The sequence below is a fragment of the Tenrec ecaudatus genome, unplaced genomic scaffold, assembly GCF_050624435.1.
Source record: "Tenrec ecaudatus isolate mTenEca1 unplaced genomic scaffold, mTenEca1.hap1 Scaffold_380, whole genome shotgun sequence".
In the NCBI taxonomy this organism is placed as follows: domain Eukaryota; kingdom Metazoa; phylum Chordata; class Mammalia; order Afrosoricida; family Tenrecidae; genus Tenrec; species Tenrec ecaudatus.
The window spans coordinates 133,255-156,818 of record NW_027459181.1 but is presented as its reverse complement, the minus strand read 5'-3'; positions in this window follow the sequence as shown (position 1 = coordinate 156,818).

The window sequence follows — 23,564 nt, the reverse complement described above, 5'->3', positions numbered from 1 at the left end:
CTAAGCCTAAGGTCTGTGGCAACCCAGGCTTTGGGCTCCCAAAGCCTAAGGGTTGGGGGGCCCCACGGGTGGGGCTCCCTAAGCCTAAGGGCTGGGGGGCCCCAAGCCTGGGACTCCCTAAGCCTAAGGGCTGGGGCGCACCAGGCCTTGGGCTCCCAAAGCCTAAGTGCTGGGGCGCCTCAGGCCTGGTGCTCCCTAAGCCTAAGGGCTGGGGCGCCCCAGGCCTGGGGCTCCCTAAGCCTAAGGGCTGGGGCTCCCCAAACAGGGGCTTCCTAAGCCTAAGTGCTGGGGCACCCCAAGCCTGGGGCTCCCTAATCCTAAGGGCTGGGGCGCCCCAGCCCTGGGGCTCCCTAAACCTAAATGCTGGGGCGCCCCAGTCCTGGGGCTCCATAACCTAAAGGCTGGGGCGCCGCAGGCCTGGGGCACCCTAAGCCTAAGGGTTGGGGCGTCCCAGTCTGGGGTTCCCAAAGCCTAAGGGCAGGGGCGCCTCAGGCCTGGGGCTCCCTAAGCCTATGGGATGGATCGGCCCAGGCCTGGGGCTCCCTAAGCCTAAGTGCTGGGGCGCCTCAGGCCTGGGGCTCCCACAGACTAAGTTCTGGGGCGACCCAGGCCAGGTGCTCCCTAAGCCTAAGGGCTGGGGCGCCCTAGGCCTAGGGATCCCTTAGCCTAAGGGCATTGGCACCCCAGGCCCGTGGCTCCCTAAGCCTAATGGCGGGGGCACCCCAGTCCTGGGGCACCAAAGCCTAATGGCTAGAGCCCCCCAGGCCTGCGGCTCCCAAAGCCTAAAGGCAGGGGCGCCCAGGCCTGGGGCTCCCAAAGCCTAAGGATGGGGCGCGCCAGCTTGGGGCTCCCTAAGCCTAAGGGCTGGGGCGCCCCTGGCCTGGGGCTCCCTAAGCATAAGGTCTGTGGCGCCCCAGGCCATGGCCTCCCAAAGCCTAAGGGTTGGCGGGCCCCAGGTATGGGGCACCCTAAGCCTAAGGGCTTGGGCGCCCCAGGCCTGGGGCGTCCAAAGCCTAAGGGCTGGGGGGCCCCAAGCCTGGGACTCCCTAAGCCTAAGGGCTGGGGCGCCCCAGGCCTTGGGCTCCCAAAGCCTAAGTGCTGGGGCGCCTCAGGCGTGGTGCTCCCTAAGCCTAAAGGCTGGGGCGCCCCAGGCCTGGGGGTCCCTAAGCCTAAGGGCTGGGGCTCCCCAAACTGGGGCTTCCTAAGCCGAAGGGCTGGGGCACCCCAAGCCTGGGGCTCTCTAATCCTAAGGGCTGGGGCTCCCTAAACCTAAATGCTGGGGCGCCCCAGTCCTGGGGCTCCATAACCTAAAGGCTGGGGCGCCCCAGGCCTGGGGCACCCTAAGCCTAAGGGTTGGGGCGTCCCAGTCTGGGGTTCCCAAAGCCTAAGGGCAGGGGTGCCCCAGGCCTGGGGCTCCCTAAGCCTAAGTGCTGGGGCGCCGCAGGCCTGGGGCTCCCTAAGCCTAAGTTCTAGGGCGCCACAGGCCAGGTGCTCCCTAAGCCTAAGGGCTGGGGCGCCCCAGACCTAGGGATCCCTAAGCCTAAGGGCAGGGTCACCCCAGGCCCGGGGCTCCCTAAGCCTAATGGCTGGGGCACCCCAGTCCTGGGGCACCCAAAGCCTAATGGCTAGAGCGCCCAAGGCCTGCGGCTCCCAAAGCCTAATGGCTGGGGCGCCCAGGCCTGGGGTTCCCAAAGCCTAAGGATTGGGGCGTGCCAGGCTTGGGGCTCCCTAAGCCTAAGGGCTGGGGCGCCCCTGGCCTGGGGCTCCCTAAGCCTAAGGTCTGTGGCGCCCCAGGCCTTGGGCTCCCAACGCCTAAGGGTTGGGGGTCCAGGCGTGGGGCTCCCTAAGCCTAAGGGCTGGGGCGCCCCAGGCCTGGGGCGCCCAAAGCCTAAGGGCTGGGGGGCCCCAAGCCTGGGACTCCCTAAGCCTAAGGGCTGGGGCGCCCCAGGCCTTGGGCTCCCAAGCCTAAGTGCTGGGGCGCCTCAGGCCTGGTGCTCCCTAAGCCTAAGGCCTGGGGCGCCCCAGGCCTGGGGCTCCCAAAGCCTAAGGCCTGGGGCTCCCCAAACTGGGGCTTCCTAAGCCTAAGGGCTGGGGCACCCCAAGCCTGGGGATCCCTAATCCTAAGGGCTGGGCGCCCCAGGCCTGGGGCTCCCTAAACCTAAATGCTGGGGCGCCCCAGTCCTGGGGCTCCATAACCTAAAGGCTGGGGCGCCCCAGGTTTGGGGCTCCCAAGGCCTAATGACTGGTGCGCCCCAGTCCTGGGGCTCCCAAAGCCTAAAGGCTGGGGTGCACAGGCCTGGGTCTCCCTAAGCTTAAGGGCTGGGGCGCCCAAGGCTTGGGGCTCCCTAAGCTTAAGGGCTGGGGCGCCCAAGGCTTGGGGCTCCCTAAGCCTAAAGGCTTTGGCGCCCCACCTGTGGCTCCCTAAGCCTAAGTGCTGGGGCGCCCCAGGCCTGGGGCTACCTAAGCTTAAGGGCTGGGGCGCCCCATCCTGGGCTACCCAAGCCTAAGGGCAGGGGCGCCCCAAGCCTGGGATTCGCTAAGCCTAAGGGCTGGGGCGCCCCAGGCCTTGGGCTCCCAAAGCCTAAGGACTGGGGGGGGGGCAGGCGAGGGGCTCCCTAAGCCTAAGGGCTGGGAAGCCCCAGGCCTGGGGCTCCCAAAGCCTAAGTGCTGGGGCACTCCTGGCCAGGTTCTCCCTAAGCCTAAGGTCTGGGATGCCCCAGGCCTGGGGTTCCTTAAGCCTAAGGGCTGGGAAGCCCCTGGCCTGGGGCTTCCAAAGCTAAGGGCTGTGGAGTCCCAGGCCTGGGGCTCCGTAAGCCTAAGGGCAGGGGCGCCCCAGGTCTGGGGGACCCTAAGCCAAATGCTGGGGCACCCCAGGCTTGGGGCTCCCAAAGCCTAAGTGCTGGGGCGCCCCTGGCCAGGTTCTCCCTAAGCCTAAGGGATGGGGTGCCCCAGGCCTGGGGTTCCTTAAGCCTAAGGGCTGGGGCGCCCAAGGCATGAGGCTCCCTAAGCCTAAGGGCTGGGGCGTCTCAGGCCTGGGGTTCCTTTATCCTAAGGGCTGGGGCGCCCCAGGCATGAGGCTTCCTAAGCCTAAGGGCTGGGGCGCCCTAGGCCTGGGGCTTCCTAACTCTAAGAGCTTGGGCGCCCAAGGCCTGCGGCTCCCTAAGCCTAAGTGCTTGGACGCCCCTGGCCTGGGGTTCCCTAAGCCTAAGGGCTGGGGCGTTTCAGGCCATGGTTCCCAAAGCCTAAGGGCTGGGGCGCCCCAGGCCAGGTGCTCCCTAAGCCTAAGGGCTGGGGCGCCCCAGGCATAGGGCTCCCTAAGCCTAAGGGTTGTGGCGCCCCAGGCCCGGGGCTCCCTAAGCCTAAGGGCTTGGGCGCCCCAGGCATGTGGCTCCCAAAGCCTAAGGGCTGGGGCGCCCCAGGCCTGGGGATCCCTAAGCCTAAGGCCTGGGGCATCCCAGGCCTGGGGTTCCTTAATCCTAAGGGAATGGGGCGCCCCAGGCATGAGGCTCCCTAAGCCTAAGGGCTGGGCGCCCTAGGCCTGGGGCTCCCTAATTCTAAGGGCTGGGGCGCCCAAGGCCTGGGGCTCCCTAAGCCTAAGGGCTGGGGCGTCCCAGGCCGGGGCTCCCAAAGCCTAAGGGCTGGGGCGCCCGAGGCCTGGGGCTCCCAAAGCCTATGGGATGGGTCGCCACAGTCCTGGAGCTCCCTATGCCTAAATGCTGGGGCGCCCCAGGGCTCGGGCTCCCTAAGCCAACGTTCTGGGGCGCCCCAGACCAGATGCTCCCTAAGCCTATGGGCTGGAGCGCCCCAGGCCTAGGGTTCCCTAAGCCTAAGGCCTCGACGCCCAAGGCCCTAGGCTCCCTAAGCCTAATGGCTGGAGTGCCCCAGGCCTGCGGCTTCCAAAGCCTAAGGGCGGGGAGCCCCTGGCCAGTTTCTCCCTAAACCTAAGGGCTGGGGCGCACCAGACTTGAGGCTCCCTAAGCCTAAGGGCTGGGCGCCCAAGGCCTGGGGCTCCCTAACTCTAAAGGCTGGGGCGCCAAAGGCCTGCGGCTCCCTAAGCCTAAGTTCTGGGGCGCCCCAGGCCAGGTGCTCCCTAAGCATAAGTGCTGGGGCGCCCAAGGCCTGGGGCTCCCTAAGCCTAAGGGCTGGGGAGCCCCGGGCCTGGGGCTTCCTATGACTAAGGGCTGGGGCGCCCCAGGCGTGGGCTCCCTATGCCTAAGCGCTGGGGCTCCCCGGGCCTGGGGCTTCCTAAGCCTAAGGTTTGGGGCGCCCCAAGCCTGTGGCTCCCTAATCCTAAGGGCTGGGGCGCCCCAGGCCTGGGGCTCCCTAAACCTAAATGCTGGGGCGCCCCAGTTCTGGGGCTCCTTAGCCTAAGGGCTGCGGCGCCCCAGGCCTGGGCCTCCCAAGGCCTAATGGCTGGGGCGCCCCAGTCCTGGGGCTCCCAAAGCCTAAGGGCTGGGGAAAGCAAGGCCTGGGGCTTCCTAAGCCTAAGTGCTGGGGAGCCCCAGGCCTGGGACTCGCAAAGACAACGGGCTGGGGCGCCACAGGCCTGCGGCTCCCAATGTCTAAGGGCTGGGACTCCCCAGGCCTTGGGTCCCAAAGCCTAAGGGCTGTTGCACCCAGGCCTGCGGCTCCCAAAGCCTAAGGCCTGGGGCATCCCAGGCCTGGGGCTCCCAAAGCCTAAGGGCTTGGGCGGCCAAGTCCTGGGGCTCCTAAAGCCTAAGGGCTGGGGCGCCCCAGGACTGGGTCTCCCAAAGCCTAAGGGCTGGTGCGCCCCAGACCTGGGGCTCCCAAATCCTAAGGACTGGGGCGCCCCAGCCCTGTGGCTCCCTAAGCTTAAGGGTTGGGGCGCAAAAGGCCTAGGGCTGCCTAAGCCTAAAGGCTTTGGCGCCCCACCTGGGGCTCCCTAAGCCTAAGGGCTGGGGCGTCCTAGTCCTGGGGCTCTCAAAGCCTAAGGGCTGGGGCGCCCCAGGCCTGGGGCTTCCTAAGCCTATAGGTTGGGTCTCCCCATGCCCTGGGGCTCCCTAAGCCTAAGTGCAGGGGCGCCCCAGGCCTGGGGCTCCCTAAGTCTAAGGGCTGGGGCGCCCCAGGCCTTGGGCTCCCAAAGCCTAAGGGCTGGGATGCCCCATGTGTGGAGCTCCCTAAGCCTAAGGGCTGGGAAGCCCCAGGCCTGGGGCTCCCAAAGCCTAAGTGCTGGGGCTCCCCTGGCCAGGTTGTCCCTAAGCCTAAGCGCTGGGGCGCCCCAGGCCTGGAGTTCCTAAAGCCTAAGGGGTGGGGCGCCCCAGGCATGAGGCACCCAAAGCCTAAGGGCAGGGGCGTCCCAGGCAGGCCTGGGGTTCCTTAATCCTAAGGGTAGGGGAGCCCCAGGCAAGAGGCTCCCTAAGCCTAAGAGCTGGGGCGCCCTAGGCCTGGGGCTCCCTAACTCTAAGGGCTGGGGCGCCCAAGGCCTGGGACTCCCTAAGCCTAAGTGCTGGGGCACCCCAGTCCTGGGGCTCCCTAAGCCTATGGGATGGGTCGGCCCAGGCCTGGGGCTCCTAAGTCTAAGTTCTGGGGCGCCCCAGGCCAGGTGCTCCCTAAGCCTAAGGGCTGGGGTCCCCAGGCCTAGGGATACCTAAGCCTAAGGGCAGGGGCACCCCAGGCCTGGGGCTCCCTAAGCCTAATGGCTGGGGCAACCCAATCCTGGGGCACCCAAAGCCTAATGGCTAGAGCGCCCCAGGCCTGCGGCTCCCAAAGCCTAAAGGCTTGGGCGCCCAGGCCTGGGGCTCCCTAAGCCTAAGGTCTGTGGCAACCCAGGCCTTGGGCTCCCAAAGCCTAAGGTCTGGGGGGCCCCAAGCCTGGAACTCCCTAAGCCTAAGGGCTGGGGCGCCCCAGGCCTTGGGCTCCCAAAGCCTAAGTGCTGGGGCGCCTCAGGCCTGGTGCTCCCTAAGCCTAAGGGCTGGGGCGCCCCAGGCCTGGGGCTCCCTAAGCCTAAGGGCTGGGGCTCCCCAAAGAGATGCTTCCTAAGCCTAATGGCTAGGGCACCCCAAGCCTGGGGCTCCCTAATCCTTAGGGCTGGGGCGCCCCAGGCCTGGGGCTCCCTAAACCTAAATGCTGGGGCGCCCAAGTCCTGGGGCTCCATAACCTAAAAGCTGGGGCGCCACAGGCCGGGGGCACCCTAAGCCTAAGGGTTGGGGCGTCCCAGTCTGGGGTTCCCAAAGCCTAAGGGCAGGGGCGCCCCAGGCCTGGGGCTCCCTAAGCCTATGTGATGGATCGGCCCAGGCCTGGGGCTCCCTAAGCCTAAGTGCTGGGGCGCCCCAGGCCTGGGGCTCCCACAGCCTAAGTTCTGGGGCGCCCCAGGCCAGGTGCTCCCTAAGCCTAAGGGCTGGGGCGCCCCAGGCCTAGGGATCCCTTAGCCTAAGGGCATGGGCACCCCATGCCCTGGGCTCCCTAAGCCTAATGGCTGGGGCACCCCAGTCCTGGGGCACCCAAAGCCTAATGGCTAGAGCGCCCCAGGCCTGCGGCTCCCAAAGCCTAAAGGCAGGGGTGCCCAGGCCTGGGGCTCCCAAAGCCTAAGGATTAGGGCACGCCAGGCTTGAGGCTCCCTAAGCCTAAGGGCTGGGGCGCCCCTGGCCTGGGGCTACCTAAGCCTAAGGTCTGTGGCGCCCCAGGCCTTGGGCTCCCAAAGCCTAAGGGTTGGGGGTCCCCAGGCGTGGGGCTCCCTAAGCCTAAGGTCTGTGGCGCCCCAGGCCTGGGGCACCCAAAGCCTAAGGGCTGGGGGGCCCCAAGCCTGGGACTCCCTAAGCCTAAGGGCTGGGGCGCACCAGGCCTTGGACTCCCAAAGCCTAAGTGCTGGGGCGCCTCAGGCCTGGTGCTCCCTAAGCCTAAGGGCTGGGGCGCCCCAGGCCTGGGGCTCCCTAAGCCTAAGGGCTGGGGCTCCCCAAACTGGGGCATCCTAAGCCTAAGGGCTGGGGCACCCCAAGCCTGGGGCTCCCTAATCCTAAGGGCTGGGGCGCCCAGGCCTGGGGCTCCCTAAACCTAAATGCTGGGGCGCCCCAGTCCTGGGGCTCCATAACCTAAAGGCTGGGGTGCCTCAGGTCTGGGGCTCCCAAGGCCTAATGACTGGGGTGCCCCAGTCCTGAGGCTCCCAAAGCCTAAAGGCTGGGGCAACCCAGGCCTGGGGCTCCCTAAGCTTAAGGGCTGGGGCGCCCAAGGCTTGGGGCTCCCTAAGCCTAAAGGCTTTGGCGCCCCACCTGGGGCTCCCTAAGCCTAAGTGCTGGGGCGCCCCAGGCCTGGGGCTACCTAAGCCTAAGGGCTGGGGCGCCCCATCCTGGGGCTACTCAAGCCTAAGGGCTGGGACGCCCCAAGCCTGGGATTCGCTAAGCCTAAGGCTGGGGCGCCCCAGGCCTTGGGCTCCCAAAGCGTAAGTGCTGGGGCGCCACAGGCCTGAGGCTCCCTAAGCCTAAGGGCTGGGGCGCAACAGGCCTTGGGCTCCCAAAGCCTAAGGACTGGGGGGGCCCAGGCGTGGGGCTCCCTAAGCCTAAGGGCTGGGAAGCCCCAGGCCTGGGGCTCCCAAAACCTAAGTGCTGGGGCGCCCCTGGCCAGGTTCTCCCTAAGCCTAAGGGCTGGGACGCCCCAGGCCTGGGGTTCCTTAAGCCTAAGGGCTGGGAAGCCCCTGGCCTGGGGCTTCCAAAGCTAAGGGCTGTGGAGTCCCAGGCCTGGGGCTCCGTAAGCCTAAGGGCAGGGGCGCATCCAGGCCTGGGGCTCCCTAAGCCTAAGGGTGGGGCGCCCCAGGCCTGGGGCTCCCTAAGCCTAAGGGCTGGCGCACCCCTGCCTGGGGTTCCCAAAGCCTAAGGGATTGGGCGCCACAGGCCTGGGGCTCCCAAATCCTAAAGGCTGGGGCATCCCAGGCCTGGGGCTCCCAAAACCTACCTGGTGCTCCCTAAGCCTAAGAGCTGGGTCGCCCCAGGCCTGGGCCTCCCAAAGCCTAAGGGTGGGGATCCCCGGGCCTGGGGCGTCCTATGCCTAAGGGCTGGTGCGCCCCAGGCGTGGGGCTCCCTAAGCCTAAGGCCTGGGGCTCCCCAACCTGGGGCTTCCTAATTTTAAGGTCTGGGGCGCCCCAGGCCTGGGGCTCCCTTTTCCTAAGGACTGGGGCACCCCAGGCCTGGGGCTCCCAAAGCCTAAGGGTTTGGGGCGCCACAGGCCTGGGGCTCCCTAAGCCTAAGGGCTGGGTCGCCCCAGGACTGGGGCTCCCAAAGCCTAAGGGCTGGGGCGCCCCAGGCCTGGGGCTCCCTAACTCTAAGGGTTGGGGCGCCCCAGGCCTGGGGTTCCTAAAGCCTAAGGGGTGGGGCGCCCCAGGCATGAGGCACCCAAAGTCTAAGAGCTGGGGCGTCCCAGGCAGGCCTGGGGTTCCTTAATCCTAAGGGTAGGGGAGCCCCAGGCATGAGGCTCCCTAAGCCTAAGAGCTGGGGCGCCCTAGGCCTGGGGCTCCCTAACTCTAAGGGCTGGGGCGCCCCAGGCCTGGGGCTCCCTAAGCCTAAGTGCTGTGGCGCACCTGGCCTGGGGCTCCCTAAGTCTAAGTTCTGGGGCGCCCCAGGCCAGGTGCTCCCTAAGCCTAAGGGCTGGGGCTCCCCAGGCCTAGGGATCCCTAAGCCTAAGGGCAGGGGCACCCCAGGCCTGGGGCACCCTAAGCCTAATGGCTGGGGCACCCCAGTCCTGGGGCACCCAAAGCCTAATGGCTAGAGTGCCCCAGGCCTGCGGCTCCCAAAGCCTAAAGGCTTGGGCGCCCAGGCCTGGGGCTCCCTAAGCCTAAGGTCTGCGCAACCCAGGCCTTGGGCTCCCAAAGCCTAAGGTCTGGGGGGCCCCAAGCCTGGGACTCCCTAAGCCTAAGGGCTGGGGCGCCCCAGGCCTTGGGCTCCCAAAGCCTAAGTGCTGGGGCGCCTCAGGCCTGGTGCTCCCTAAACCTAAGGGCTGGGGCGCCCCAGGCCTGGGGCTCCCTAAGCCTAAGTGCTGGGGCTCCCCAAAGTGGGGCTCCATAACCTAAAGGCTGCGGCGCCCCAGGCCTGGGGCACCCTAAGCCTAAGGGTTGGGGCGTCCCAGTCTGGGGTTCCCAAAGCCTAAGGGCAGGGGCGCCCCAGGTCTGGGGCTCCCTAAGCCTATGTGATGGATCGGCCCAGGCCTGGGGCTCCCTAAGCCTAAGTGCTGGGGCGCCCCTGGCCTGGGGCTCCCACAGCCTAAGTTCTGGGGCGCCCCAGGCCAGGTGCTCCCTAAGCCTAAGGGCTGGGGCGCCCCAGGCCTAGGGATCCCTTAGCCTAAGGGCATGGGCACCCCAGGCCCTGGGCTCCCTAAGCCTAATGTCTGGGGCACCCCAGTCCTGGGGCACCCAAAGCCTAATGGCTAGAGCGCCCCAGGCCTGCGGCTCCCAAAGCCTAAAGGCAGGGGTGCCCAGGCCTGGGGCTCCCAAAGCCTAAGGATTAGGGCACGCCAGGCTTGAGGCTCCCTAAGCCTAAGGGCTGGGGCGCCCCTGGCCTGGGGCTACCTAAGCCTAAGGTCTGTGGCGCCCCAGGCCTTGGGCTCCCAAAGCCTAAGGGTTGGGGGATCCCAAGCCTGGGACTCCCTAAGCCTAAGGGCTGTGGCGCCCCAGGCCATGGACTCCCAAAACCTAAGTGCTGGGGCGCCTCAGGCCTGGTGCTCCCTAAGCCTAAGGACTGGGGCGCCCCAGGCCTGGGGCTCCCTAAGCCTAAGGGCTGGGGCTCCCCAAACTGGGGCTTCCTAAGCCTAAGGGCTGGGGCACCCCAAGCCTGGGGCTCCCTAAACCTAAATGCTGGGGCGCCCAGTCCTGGGGCTCCATAACCTAAAGGCTGGGGCGCCTCAGGTCTGGGGCTCCCAAGGCCTAATGACTGGGGTGCCCCAGTCCTGGGGCTCCCAAAGCCTAAAGGCTGGGGCAACCCAGGCCTGGGGCTCCCTAAGCTTAAGGGCTGGGGCGCCCAAGGCTTGGGGCTCCCTAAGCCTAAAGGCTTTGGCGCCCCACCTGGGGCTCCCTAAGCCTAAGTGCTGAGGGGCGCCCCAGGCCTGGGGCTACCTAAGCCTAAGGGCTGGGGCGCCCCATCCGGGGCTACCCAAGCCTAAGTGCTGGGGCGCCCCAAGCCTGGGATTCGCTAAGCCTAAGGCTGGGGCGCCCCAGGCCTTGGGCTCCCAAAGCGTAAGTGCTGGGGCGCCACAGGCCTGAGGCTCCCTAAGCCTAAGGGCTGGGGCGCAACAGGCCTTGGGCTCCCAAAGCCTAAGGACTGGGGGGGCCCAGGCGTGGGGCTCCCTAAGCCTAAGGGCTGGGAAGCCCCAGGCCTGGGGCTCCCAAACCTAAGTGCTGGGGCGCCCCTGGCCAGGTTCTCCCTAAGCCTAAGGGCTGGGACGCCCCAGGCCTGGGGTTCCTTAAGCCTAAGGGCTGGGAAGCCCCTGGCCTGGGGCTTCCAAAGCTAAGGGCTGTGGAGTCCCAGGCCTGGGGCTCCGTAAGCCTAAGGGCAGGGGCGCCCCAGGCCTGGGGCTCCCTAAGCCTAAGGGTGGGGCGCCCCAGGCCTGGGGCTCCCTAAGCCTAAGGGCTGGCGCACCCCTGCCTGGGGTTCCCAAAGCCTAAGGGATGGGGCGCCACAGGCCTGGGGCTCCCAAAGCCTAAAGGCTGGGGCATCCCAGGCCTGGGGCTCCCAAAGCCTACCTGGTGCTCCCTAAGTCTAAGGGCTGGGTCGCCCCAGGCCTGGGCCTCCCAAAGCCTAAGGGTGGGGATCCCCGGGCCTGGGGCGTCCTATGCCTAAGGGCTGGTGCGCCCCAGGCGTGGGGCTCCCTAAGCCTAAGGCCTGGGGCTCCCCAACCTGGGGCTTCCTAATTCTAAGGGCTGGGGCACCCCAGGCCTGGGGCTCCCTTTTCCTAAGGACTGGGGCACCCCAGGTCTGGGGCTCCCAAAGCCTAAGGGTTTGGGGCGCCACAGGTCTGGGGCTCCCTACGCCTAAGGGCTGGGGCGCGCCAGGACTGGGGTCCCAAATACTAAGGGCTGGGGCGCCCCAGGCCTGGGGCTCCCTAACTCTAAGGGCTGGGGCGCCCAAGGCCTGGGGCTCCCTAACTCTAAGGGCTGGGGCGCCCAAGGCCTGGGGCTCCCTAAGCCTAAGTGCTGTGGCGCACCAGGCCTGGGGCTCCCTAAGTCTAAATTATGGGGCGCCCCAGGCCAGGTGTTCCCTAAGCCTAAGGGCTGGAGCTCCCCAGGCCTAGGGCTCCCTAAGCCTAATGGCTGGAGCGCCCCAGGCCTGGGGCTCCCAAAGCCTAAGGGCTGGGGCGCCCCAGGCCTGGGGCTCCCACAGCCTAAGGGCTGGGGCGCCCCAGGCCTGGGGCTCCCACAGCCTAAGGGCTGGGGTGCCCCAGGCCTGGGGCTCCCTAAACCTAAGGGCTGGGGCGTCACAGGCCTAGGGCTACCTAAGCCTAAACGCAGGGGCGCCCTAGGCCTGGGGTACCCTAATCCTAATGGCTGGGGCACCCCAGGCCTGGGGTTCCCTAAGCCTAACGGCTGGGGCGCCCCAGGCATGAGGCTCCCTAAGCCTAAGGGCTGGGCGCCCTAGGTCTGGGGCTTCCTAACTCTAAGGGCTTGGGCGCCCAAGGCCTGGGGCTCCCTACGCCTAAGTTCTGGGGCGCCCCAGGCCAGGAGCTCCCTAAGCCTAAGCCCTAAGCCTGGTCCTAAGCCTGGGTGCTCCCTAAGCCTAAGCCCCACCTGGGGCTCCCTAAGCCTACGTGCTGGGGCGCCCCAGGCCTGGGGCTACCCAAGCCTAAGGGCTGGGGTGCCACATCCTGGGGCTTCCCAAACCTAAGGGTTGGGGCGCCCCAAGCCTGGGATTCGCTAAGCCTAAGGGCTGGGGTGCCCCAGGCCTTGGGCTCCCAAAGCGTAAGTGTTGGGGCGCCACAGGCCTGAGGCTCCCTAAGCCTAAGGGCTGGGGCGCCCCAGGCCTTGGGCTCCCAAAGCCTAAGGACTGGGGGGGCCAGGCGTGGGGCTCCCTAAGTCTAAGGGCTGGGAAGCCCCAGGCCTGGGGCTCCCAAAACCTAAGTGCTGGGGCGCCCCCGGCCAGGTTCTCCCTAAGCCTAAGGGCTGGGACCCCCCAGGCCTGGGGTTCCTTAAGCCTAAGGGCTGGCAAGCCCCTGGCCTGGGGCTTACAAAGCTAAGGGCTGTGGAGTCCCAGGCCTGGGGCTCCGTAAGCCTAAGGGCAGGGGCGCCCCAGGCCTGGGGGACCCTAAGCCAACTGCTGGGGCACCCCAGGCTTGGGGCTCCCAAAGCCTAAGTGCTGGGGCGCCCCTGGCCAGGTTCTCCCTAAGCCTAAGGGATGGGGTGCCCCAGGCCTGGGGTTCCTTAAGCCTAAGGGCTGGGGCACCACAGGCATGAGGCTCCCTAAGCCTAAGGGCTGGGGCGTCTCAGGCCTGGGGTTCCTTTATCCTAAGGGCTGGGGCGCCCCAGGCATGAGGCTTCCTAAGCCTAAGGGCTGGGGCGCCCTAGGCCAGGGGCTTCCTAACTCTAAGACCTGGGGCGCCCAAGGCCTGGGGCTCCCTAAGCCTAAGTGCTGGGGCGCCCCTGGCCTGGGGTTCTCTAAGCCTAAGGGCTGGGGCATCCCAGGCCAGGGCTCCCAAAGCCTAAGTGCTGGGGCGCCCCAGGCCAGGTGCTCCCTATGCCTAAGGGCTGGGGCGCCCCAGGCATAGGGTACCCTAAGCCTAAGGGCTGGGGTGCCCCAGGCCCGGGGCTCCCTAAGTCTAAGGGCTGGGGCGCCCCCGGCATGTGGCTCCCAAAGCCTAAGGGCTGGGGCGCCCCAGGCCTGGGACTCCCCAAGCCTAAGGGTGTGGCGCCCCAGGCCTGGGGCTCCCTAAGCCTAAGGGCTGGTGCACCCCTGCCTGGGGTTCCCAAAGCCTAAGGGATGGGGCGCCACAGGCCTGGGGCTCCCTAAGCCTAAGGGCTGGGGCGCCCCAGGACTGGGGTCCCAAATACTATGGGCTGGGGCGCCCCAGGCCTGGGGCTACCTAAGCCTAAGGACAGGGGCGCCCCAGGCCTGGGGGTCCCTAAGCCTAATGGCTGGGGCACCCCAGGCATGGGGATCCATAAGCCTAAGTGCTGGGGCGCCCCAGACTTGGGGCTCCCTAAGCCTAAGGGCTGGCGCACCCCTTCCTGGGGTTCTCAAAGCCTAAAGGATGGGGCGCCACAGGCCTGGGGCTCCCTAAGCCTATGGAGTGGGTCGCCCCAGGCCCTGGGGCTCCCTAAGCCTAATGGCTAGAGTGCCCCAGGCCTGCGGCTTCCAAAGCCTAAGGGCTGGGGCGCCCCTGGCCAGTTTCTCCCTAAACCTTAGGGCTGGGTCGCACCAGGCTTGAGGCTCCCTAAGCCTAAGGGCTGGGGCGTCCCAGGCCTGGGGTTCCTTAATCCTAAGGGCTGGGGCGTCCCAGGCATGAGGCTCCCAAAGCCTAAGGGCTGGGCGCCCTAGGCCTGGGGCTCCCTAACTCTAAAGGCTGGGGCGCCCAAGGCCTGGGGCTCCCTAAGTCTAAGTTCTGGGGCGCCCCAGGCCAGGTGCTCCCTAAGCATAAGTGCTGGGGCGCCCAAGGCCTAGGGCTCCCTAAGCCTAAGGGCTGGGGCGCCACAGGCCTGGGGCTCCCAAAGCATAAGGGCTGGGGAGCCCCAGGCCTGGGGCTTCCTATGACTAAGGGCTGGGGCGCTCCAGGCGTGGGCTCCCTATGCCTAAGGGCTGGGGCTCCCCGGGCCTGGGGCTTCCTAAGCCTAAGATTTGGGGCGCCCCAAGCCTAGGGCTCCCTAATCTTAAGGGCTGGGGTGCCCCAGGCCTGGGGCTCCCTAAACCTAAATGCTGGGGCGCCCCAGTTCTGGGGCTCCTTAGCCTAAGGGCTGCGGCGCCCAAGGCCTGGGGCTCCCAAGGCCTAATGGCTGGGGCGCCCCAGTCCTGGGGCTCCCAAAGCCTAAGGGCTGGGGAAACCAAGGCCTGGGGCTCCCTAAGCCTAAGTGCTGGGGCGCCCCAGGCCTGGGACTCCCAAAGACAAAGGGCTGGGGTGCCACAGGCCTGGGGCTCCCAAAGCCAAGGGCTGGGACTCCCCAGGCCTTGGGTCCCAAAGCATAAGGGCTGTTGCGCCCCAGGCCTACGGCTCCCAAAGCCTAAGGCCTGGGGCACCCCAGGCCTGGGGCTCCCAAAGCCTAAGGGCTTGGGCGCCCAATTCCTGGGGCTCCTAAAGCCTAAGGGCTGGGGTGCCCTGGACTGGGGCTTCCAAAGCCTAACGGCTGGTGCGCCCCAGGCCTGGGGCTCCCTAAGCTTAAGGGTTGGGGCGCAAAAGGCCTAGGGCTACCTAAGCGTAAAGGCTTTGGCGCCCCACCTGGGGCTCCCTAAGCCTAAGGGCTGGGGCGTCCCAGTCCTGGGGCTCTCAAAGCCTAAGGGCTGGGGCGCCCTAGGCCTGGGGCTTCCTAAGCCTATAGGTTGGGTCTCCCCATGCCCTGGGGCTCCCTAAGCCTAAGTGCAGGGGCGCCCCAGGCCTGGGGCTCCCTAAGCCTAAGGGCGGGGAGGCCCCATGCGTGGAGCTCCCTAAGCCTAAGGGCTGGGAAGCCCCAGGCCTGGGGCTCCCAAAGCCTACGTGCTGGGGCGCCCCTGGCCAGGTTCACCCTAAGCCTAAGCGCTGGGGCTCCCCAGGCCTGGGGTTCCTTAAGCCTAAGGGGTGGGGCGCCCCAGGCATGAGTCACCCTAAGCCTAAGGGCTGGGGCGTCCCAGGCCTGGGGTTCGTTAATCCGAAGGGTTGGGGAGCCCCAGGCATGAGGCTCCCTAAGCCTAAGGGCTGGGGCGCCCTAGTTCTGGGGCTCCCTAACTCTAAGGGCTGGGGCGCCCAAGGCCTGGGGCTCCCTAAGCCTAAGGGCTGGGGCGTCCCAGTCCGGGGCTCCCAAAGCCTAAGGGCTGGGGCGCCCCAGGCCTGGGGCTCCCTGAGCCTAAGGGCATGGGCACCCCAGGCCCGGGGCTCCCTAAGCCTAATGGCTGGGGCACCCCAGTCCTGGGGGACCCAAAGCCTAATGGCTAGAGCGCCCTAGGCCTGCGGCTCCCAAAGCCTAAAGGCTGGGGCGCCCAGGCCTGGGGCTCCCAAAGGCTAAGGATTGGGGCGCGCCAGGCTTGGGGCTCCCTAAGCCTAAGGGCTGGGGCGCCCCTGGCCTGGGGCTCCCTAAGCCTAAGTTCTGTGGCGCCCCAGGCCTTGGGCTCCCAAAGCCTAAGGGTTGGGGGGACCCAGGCGTGGGGCTCCCTAAGGCTAAGGGCTGGGGCACCCCAGGCCTGGGGCGCCCAAAGCCTAAGGGCTGGGGGGCCCCAAGCCTGGGACTCCCTAAGCCTAAGGGCTGGGGCGCCCCAGGCCTTGGGCTCCCAAAGCCTAAGTGCTGGGGCGCCTCTGGCCTGGGGCTCCCTAAGCCTAAGGGCTGGGGCTCCCAAAACTGGGGCTTCCTAAGCCTAAGGGCTGGGACACCCCAAGCCTGGGGCTCCCTAATCCTAAGGGCTGGGGCGCCCCAGGCCTTGGGCTCCCTAAACCTAAATGCTGGGGCGCCCCAGTCCTGGGGCTCCATAACCTAAAGGCTGGGGCGCCTCAGGTCTGGGGCTCCCAAGGCCTAATGACTGGGGCGCCCCAGTCCTGGGGCTCCCAAAGCCTAAAGGCTGGGGCAACCCAGGCCTCGGGCTCCCTAAGCTTAAGGGCTGGGGCGCCCAAGGCTTGGGGCTCCCGAAGCCTAAATGCTCTGGCGCCCCACCTGGGGCTCCCTAAACCTAAGTGCTGGGGCGCCCCAGGCCTGGGGCTACCTAAGCCTAAGGGCTGGGGCGCCCCATTCTGGGGCTACCCAAGCCTAAGGGCTGGGGCGCCCCAAGCCTGGGATTCGCTAAGCCTAAGGGCTGGGGCGCCCCAGGCCTTGGGCTCCCAAAGCGTAAGTGCTGGGGCGCCACAGGCCTGAGGCTCCCTAAGCCTAAGGGCTGGGGCGCCCCAGGCCTTGGGCTCCCAAATCCTAAGGACTGGGGGGGCCCAGGCGTGGGGCTCCCTAAGCCTAAGGGCTGGGAAGCCCCAGGCCTGGGGCTCCCAAAACCTAAGTGCTGGGGCGCCCCTGGCCAGGTTCTCCCTAAGCCTAAGGGCTGGGACACCCCAGGCCTGGGGTTCCTTAAGCCTAAGGACTGGGAAGCCCCTGGCCTGGGGCTTCCAAAGCTAAGAGCTGTGGAGTCCCAGGCCTGGGGCTCCGTAAGCCTAAGGGCAGGGGAGCCCCTGGCCTGGGGGACCATAAGCGAACTGCTGGGGCACCCCAGGCTTGGGGCTCCCAAAGCCTAAGTGCTAGGGCGCCCCTGGCCAGGTTCTCCCTAAGCCTAAGGGATGGGGTGCTCCAGGCCTGGGGTTCCTTTATCCTAAGGGCTGGGGGCCCCAGCCATTGAGGCTTCCTAAGCCTAAGGGCTAGGGCGCCCTAGGCCTGGGGCTTCCTAACTCTAAGAGCTGGGGCGCCCAAGGCCTGGGGCTCCCTAAGCCTAAGTGCTGGGGCGCCCCTGGCCTGGGGTTCCCTAAGCCTAAGGGCTGGGGCGTCCCAGGCCGGGGCTCCCAAAGCCTAATTGCTGGGGCGCCCCAGGCCAGGTGCTCCCTATGCCTAAGGGCTGGGGCGCCCCAGGCATAGGGCTCCCTAACCTAAGGGCTGGGTCGCCCCAGGCCCGGGGCTCCCTAAGCCTAAGGGCTGGGGCGCCCTAGGCATGTAGCTCCCAAAGCCTAAGGGCTTGGGCGCCCCAGGCCTGGGGCTCCCTAAGCCTAAGGGTGGGGCGCCCCAGGCCTGGGGCTCCCTAAGCCTAAGGGCTGGTGCACCCCTGCCTGGGGTTCCCAAAGCCTAAGGGATGGGGCGCCACAGGCCTGGGGCTCCCAAAGCCTAAAGGCTGGGGCATCCCAGGCCTGGGGCTCCCAAAGCCTACCTGGTGCTCCCTAAGCCTAAGGGCTGGGTCGCCCCAGGCCTGGGCCTCCCAAAGCCTAAGGGTGGGGATCCCCGGGCCTGGGGCGTCCTATGCCTAAGGGCTGGTGCGCCCCAGGCGTGGGGCTCCCTAAGCCTAAGGCCTGGGGCTCCCCAACCTGGGGTTTCCAAATTCTAAGGGCTGGGGCGCCCCAGGCCTGGGGCTCCCTTTTCCTAAGGACTGGGGCACCCCAGGCCTGGGGCTCCCAAAGCCTAAGGGTTTGGGGCGCCAAAGGCCTGGGGCTCCCTAAGCCTAAGGGCTGGGGCGCCCCAGGACTGGGGTCCCAAATACTAAGGGCTGGGGCGCCCCAGGCCTGGGGCTACCTAAGCCTAAGGGCAGGGGCGCCCCAGGCCTGGGGGTCCCTAATCCTAATGGCTGGGGCACCCCAACCCTGGGGATCCATAAGCCTAAGTGCTGGGGCGCCCCAGGCCTGGGGCTCCCTAAGCCTAAGGGCTGGCGCACCCCTGCCTGGGGTTCCCAAACCTAAGGGATGGGGCGCCACAGGCCTGGGGCTCCAAAAGCCTAAGGGCTGGGGCATCCCAGGCCTGGGGCTCCCAAATCCTAAGGGCTGGGGCATCCCAGGTCTGGGGCTCCCAAAGCCTACCTGGTGCTCCCAAAGCCTAAGGGCTGGGTCGCCCCAGGTCTGGGCCTCCCAAAGCCTAAGGGTGGGGATCCCCGGGCCTGGGGCCTCCTATGCCTAAGGGCTGGTGCGCCCCAGGCGTGGGGCTCCCTAAGCCTAAGGACTGGGGCTCCCCAACCTGGGGTTTCCAAATTCTAAGGGCTGGGGCACCCCAACCCTGGGGATCCATAAGCCTAAGTGCTGGGGCGCCCCAGCCCTTAGGCTCCCACAGCCTAAGTTCTGGGGCGCCCCAGGCGAGGTGCTCCCTAAGCCTAAGGGCTGGGGCGCCCCAGGCCTAGGGATCCCTTAGCCTAAGGGCATGGGCACCCCAGGCCCGGGGCTCCCTAAGCCTAATGGCTGGGGCACCCCAGTCCTGGGGCACCCAAAGCCTAATGGCTAGAGCGCCCCAGGCCTGGGGCTCCAAAAGCCTAAAGGCTGGGGCGCCCAGGCCTGGGGTTCCCAAAGCCTAATGATTGGGGCGCGCCAGGCTTGGGACTCCCTAAGCCTAAGGGCTGGGGCGCCCCTGGCCTGGGGCTCCCTAAGCCTAAGGTCTGTGGCGCCCCAGGCCTTGGGCTCCCAAAGCCTAAGGGTTGGGGTCCCCAGGCGTGGGGCTCCCTAAGCCTAAGGGCTGGGGCGCCCCAGGCCTTGGGCTCCCTAAGCCTAAGGGCTGCGGCTACCCAAACTGGGGCATCCTAAGCCTAAGGGCTGGGGCACCCCAAGCCTGGGGCTCCCTAATCCTAAGTGCTGGGGCGCCCCTGCCTGGGGCTCCCTAAACCTAAATGCTGGGGCGCCCCAGTCCTGGGGCTCCATAACCTAAAGGCTGGGGCGCCTCAGGTCTGGGGCTCCCAAGGCCTAATGACTGGGGCGCCCAGTCCTGGGGCTCCCAAAGCCTAAAGGCTGGGGCAACTCAGGCCTGGGGCTCCCTAAGCTTAAGGGCTGGGGCGCCCAAGGCTTGGTGCTCCCTAAGTCTAAAGGCTTTGGCGCCCCACCTGGGGCTCCCTAAGCCTACGTGTTGGGGCGCCCCAGGCCTGGGGCTACCTAAGCCTAAGGGCTGGGGCGCCCCATCCTGGGGCTTCCCAAACCTAAGGGTTGGGGCGCCCCAAGCCTGGGATTCGCTAAGCCTAAGGGCTGGGGCGCCCCAGGCCTTGGGCTCCCAAAGCGTAAGTGCTGGGGCGCCACAGGCCTGAGGCTCCCTAAGCCTAAGGGCTGGGGCGCCCCAGGCTTTGCACTCCCAAAGCCTAAGGACTGGGGGGGCCCAGGCGTGGGGCTCCCTAAGCCTAAGGGCTGGGAAGCCCCAGGCCTGGGGCTCCCAAAACCTAAGTGCTGGGGCGCCCCTGGCCAGGTTCTCCCTAAGCCTAAGGGCTGGGACCCCCCAGGCCTGGGGTTCCTTAAGCCTAAGGGCTGGGAAGCCCCTGGCCTGGGGCTTCCAAAGCTAAGGGCTGTGGAGTCCCAGGCCTGGGGCTCCGTAAGCCTAAGGGCAGGGGCGCCCAGGCCTGGGGGACCCTAAGCCAACTGCTGGGGCACCCCAGGCTTGGGGCTCCCAAAGCCTAAGTGCTGGGGCGCCCCTGGCCAGGTTCTCCCTAAGCCTAAGGGATGGGGTGCCCCAGGCCTGGGGTTCCTTAAGCCTAAGGGCTGGGGCGCCACAGGCATGAGGCTCCCTAAGCCTAAGGGCTGGGGCGTCTCAGGCCTGGGGTTCCTTTATCCTAAGGGCTGGGGCGCCCCAGGCATGAGGCTTCCTAAGCCTAAGGGCTGGGGCGCCCTAGGCCTGGGGCTTCCTAACTCTAAGAGCTGGGGCGCCCAAGGCCTGGGGCTCCCTAAGCCTAAGTGCTGGGGCGCCCCTGGCCTGGGGTTCCCTACGCCTAAGGGCTGGGGCATCCCAGGCCGGGGCTCCCAAAGCCTAAGTGCTGGGGCGCCCCAGGCCAGGTGCTCCCTATGCCTAAGGGCTGGGGCACCCCAGGCATAGGGCTCCCTAAGCCTAAGGGCTGGGGTGCCCCAGGCCCGGGGCTCCCTAAGTCTAAGGGCTGGGGCGCCCCAGGCATGTGGCTCCCAAAGCCTAAGGGCTGGGGCGCCCCAGGCCTGGGGCTCCCCAAGCCTAAGGGTGGGGCGCCCCAGGCCTGGGGCTACCTAAGCCTAAGGGCTGGCGCACCCCTGCCTGGGGTTCCCAAAGCCTACGGGATGGGGCGCCACAGGCCTGGGGCTCCCTAAGCCTAAGGGCTGGGGCGCCCCAGCACTGGGGTCCCAAATACTAAGGGCTGGGGCGCCCCAGGCCTGGGGCTACCTAAGCCTAAGGACAGGGGCGCCCCAGTCCTGGGGGTCCCTAAGCCTAATGGCTGGGGCACCCCAGGCATGGGGATCCATAAGCCTAAGTGCTGGGGCGCCCCAGACCTGGGGCTCCCTAAGCCTAAAGGCTGGCGCACCCCTTCCTGGGGTTCTCAAAGCCTAAAGGATGGGGCGCCACAGTCCTGGGGCTCCCTAAGCATATGGAGTGGGTCGCCCCAGGCCCTGGGGCTCCCTAAGCCTAATGGCTGGAGTGCCCCAGGCCTGCGGCTTCCAAAGCCTAAGGGCTGGGGCGCCCCTGGCCAGTTTCTCCCTAAACCTTAGGGCTGGGTCGCACCAGGCCTGGGGCTCCCTAAGCCTAAGGGCTGGGGCGTCCCAGGCCTGGGGTTCCTTAATCCTAAGGGCTGGGGCGTCCCAGGCATGACGCTCTCTAAGACTAAGGGCTGGGCGCCCTAGGCCTGGGGCTCCCTAACTCTAAAGGCTGGGGCGCCCAAGGCCTGGGGCTCCCTAAGCCTAAGTACTGGGGCGCCCCAGGCCAGGTGCTCCCTAAGCATAAGTGCTAGGGCGCCCAAGGCCTAGGGCTCCCTAAGCCTAAGGGCTGGGGCGCCACAGGCCTGGGGCTCCCAAAGCATAAGGGCTGGGGAGCCCCGGGCCTGGGGCTTCCTATGACTTAGGGCTGGGGCGCTCCAGGCGTGGGCTCCCTATGCCTAAGGGCTGGGGCTCCCCGGGCCTGGGGCTTCCTAAGCCTAAGATTTGGGGCGCCCCAAGCCTAGGGCTCCCTAATCTTAAGGGCTGGGGCGCCCCAGGCCTGGGGCTCCCTAAACCTAAATGCTGGGGCGCCCCAGTTCTGGGGCTCCTTAGCCTAAGGGCTGCGGCGCCCAAGGCCTGGGGCTCCCAAGGCCTAATGGCTGGGGCGCCCCAGTCCTGGGGCTCCCAAAGCCTAAGGGCTGGGGAAACCAAGGCCTGGGGCTCCCTAAGCCTAAGTGCTGGGGCGCCCCAGGCCTGGGACTCCCAAAGACAAAGGGCTGGGGTACCACAGGCCTGGGGCTCCCAAAGCTAAGGGCTGGGACTCCCCAGGACTTGGGTCCCAAAGCATAAGGGCTGTTGCGCCCCAGGCCTGCGGCTCCCAAAACCTAAGGCCTGGGGCACCCCAGGCCTGGGGCTCCCAAAGCCTAAGGGCTTGGGCGCCCAATTCCTGGGGCTCCTAAAGCGTAAGGGCTGGGGTGCCCTGGACTGGGGCTTCCAAAGCCTAACGGCTGGTGCGCCCCAGGCCGGGGGCTCCCAAATCCTAAGGACTGGGGCGCCCCAGCCCTGTGGCTCCCTAAGCTTAAGGGTTGGGGCGCAAAAGGCCTAGGGCTACCTAAGCCTAAAGGCTTTGGTGCCCCACCTGGGGCTCCCTAAGCCTAAGGGCTGGGGCGTCCCAGTCCTGGGGCTCTCAAAGCCTAAGGGCTGGGGCGCCCTAGGCCTGGGGCTTCCTAAGCCTATAGGTTGGGTCTCCCCATGCCCTGGGGCTCCCTAAGCCTAAGTGCAGGGGCGCCCCAGGCCTGGGGCTCCCTAAGCCTAAGGGCTGGGGCGCCCCAGGCCTTGGGCTCCCAAAGCCTAAGGGCTGGGAGGCCCCATGCGTGGAGCTCCCTAAGCCTAAGGGCTGGGAAGCCCCAGGCCTGGGGCTCCCAAAGCCTACGTGCTGGGGCGCCCCTGGCCAGGTTCACCCTAAGCCTAAGCGCTGGGGCGCCCCAGGCCTGGGGTTCCTTAAGCCTAAGGGGTGGGGCGCCCCAGGCATGAGTCACCCTAAGCCTAAGGGCTGGGGCGTCCCAGGCCTGGGGTTCGTTAATCCTAAGGGTTGGGGAGCCCCAGGCATGAGGCTCCCTAAGCCTAAGGGCTGGGGCGCCCTAGGTCTGGGGCTCCCTAACTCTAAGGGCTGGGGCGCCCAAGGCCTGGGGCTCCCTAAGCCTAAGTGCTGGGGCGCCCCAGGCCTGGGGCTCCCTAAGCCTAAGGGCTGGGGCGTCCCAGTCCGGGGCTCCCAAAGCCTAAGGGCTGGGGCGCCCCAGGCCTGGGGCTCCCTAAGCCTAAGGGCATGGGCACCCCAGGCCCGGGGCTCCCTAAGCCTAATGGCTGGGGCACCCCAGTCCTGGGGCACCCAAAGCCTAATGGCTAGAGCGCCCTAGGCCTGCGGCTCCCAAAGCCTAAAGGCTGGGGCGCCCAGGCCTGGGGCTCCCAAAGGCTAAGGATTGGGGCGCGCCAGGCTTGGGGCTCCCTAAGCCTAAGGTCTGGGACGCCCCTGGCCTGGGGCTCCCTAAGCCTAAGGTCTGTGGCGCCCCAGGCCTTGGGCTCCCAAAGCCTAAGGGTTGGGGGGCCCCAGGCGTGGGGCTCCCTAAGCCTAAGGGCTGGGGCACCCCAGGCCTGGGGCGCCCAAAGCCTAAGGGCTGGGGGGCCCCAAGCCTGGGACTCCCTAAGCCTAAGGGCTGGGGCGCCCCAGGCCTTGGGCTCCCAAAGCCTAAGTGCTGGGGCGCCTCTGGCCTGGGGCTCCCTAAGCCTAAGGGCTGGGGCTCCCAAAACTGGGGCTTCCTAAGCCTAAGGGCTGGGGCACCCCAAGCCTGGGGCTCCCTAATCCTAAGGGCTGGGGCGCCACAGGCCTTGGGCTCCCTAAACCTAAATGCTGGGGCGCCCCAGTCCTGGGGCTCCATAACCTAAAGGCTGGGGCGCCTCAGGTCTGGGGCTCCCAAGGCCTAATGACTGGGGCGCCCCAGTCCTGGGGCTCCCAAAGTCTAAAGGCTGGGGCAACCCAGGCCTCGGGCTCCCTAAGCTTAAGGGCTGGAGCGCCCAAGGCTTGGGGCTCCCTAAGCCTAAAGGCTTTGGCGCCCCACCTGGGGCTCCCTAAGCCTAAGTGCTGGGGCGCCCCAGGCCTGGGGCTACCCAAGCCTAAGGGTTGGGGCGCCCCAAGCCTGGGATTCGCTAAGCCTAAGGGCTGGGGCGCCCCAGGCCTTGGGCTCCCAAAGCCTAAGTGCTGGGGCGCCACAGGTCTGAGGCTCCCTAAGCCTAAGGGCTGGGGTGCCCCAGGCCTTGGGCTCCCAAATCCTAAGGACTGGGGGGGCCCAGGCGTGGGGCTCCCTAAGCCTAAGGGCTGGGAAGCCCCAGGCCTGGGGCTCCCAAAACCTAAGTGCTGGGGCGCCCCTGGCCAGGTTCTCCCTAAGCCTAAGGGCTGGGACACCCCAGGCCTGGGGTTCCTTAAGCCTAAGGACGGGGAAGCCCCTGGCCTGGGGCTTCCAAAGCTAAGAGCTGTGGAGTCCCAGGCCTGGGGCTCCGTAAGCCTAAGGGCAGGGGAGCCCCTGGCCTGGGGGACCATAAGCGAACTGCTGGGGCACCCCAGGCTTGGGGCTCCCAAAGCCTAAGTTCTGGGGCGCCCCTGGCCTGGGGTTCCCTAAGCCTAAGGGCTGGGGCGTCCCAGGCCGGGGCTCCCAAAGCCTAAGTGCTGGGGCGCCCCAGGCCAGGTGCTCCCTATGCCTAAGGGATGGGGTGCTCCAGGCCTGGGGTTCCTTTATCCTAAGGGCTGGGGCGCCCCAGGCATTGAGGCTTCCTAAGCCTAAGGGCTGGGGCGCCCTAGGGCTGGGCCTTCCTAACTCTAAGAGCTGGGGCGCCCAAGGCCTGGGGCTCCCTAAGCCTAAGTGCTGGGGCGCCCCTGGCCTGGGGTTCCC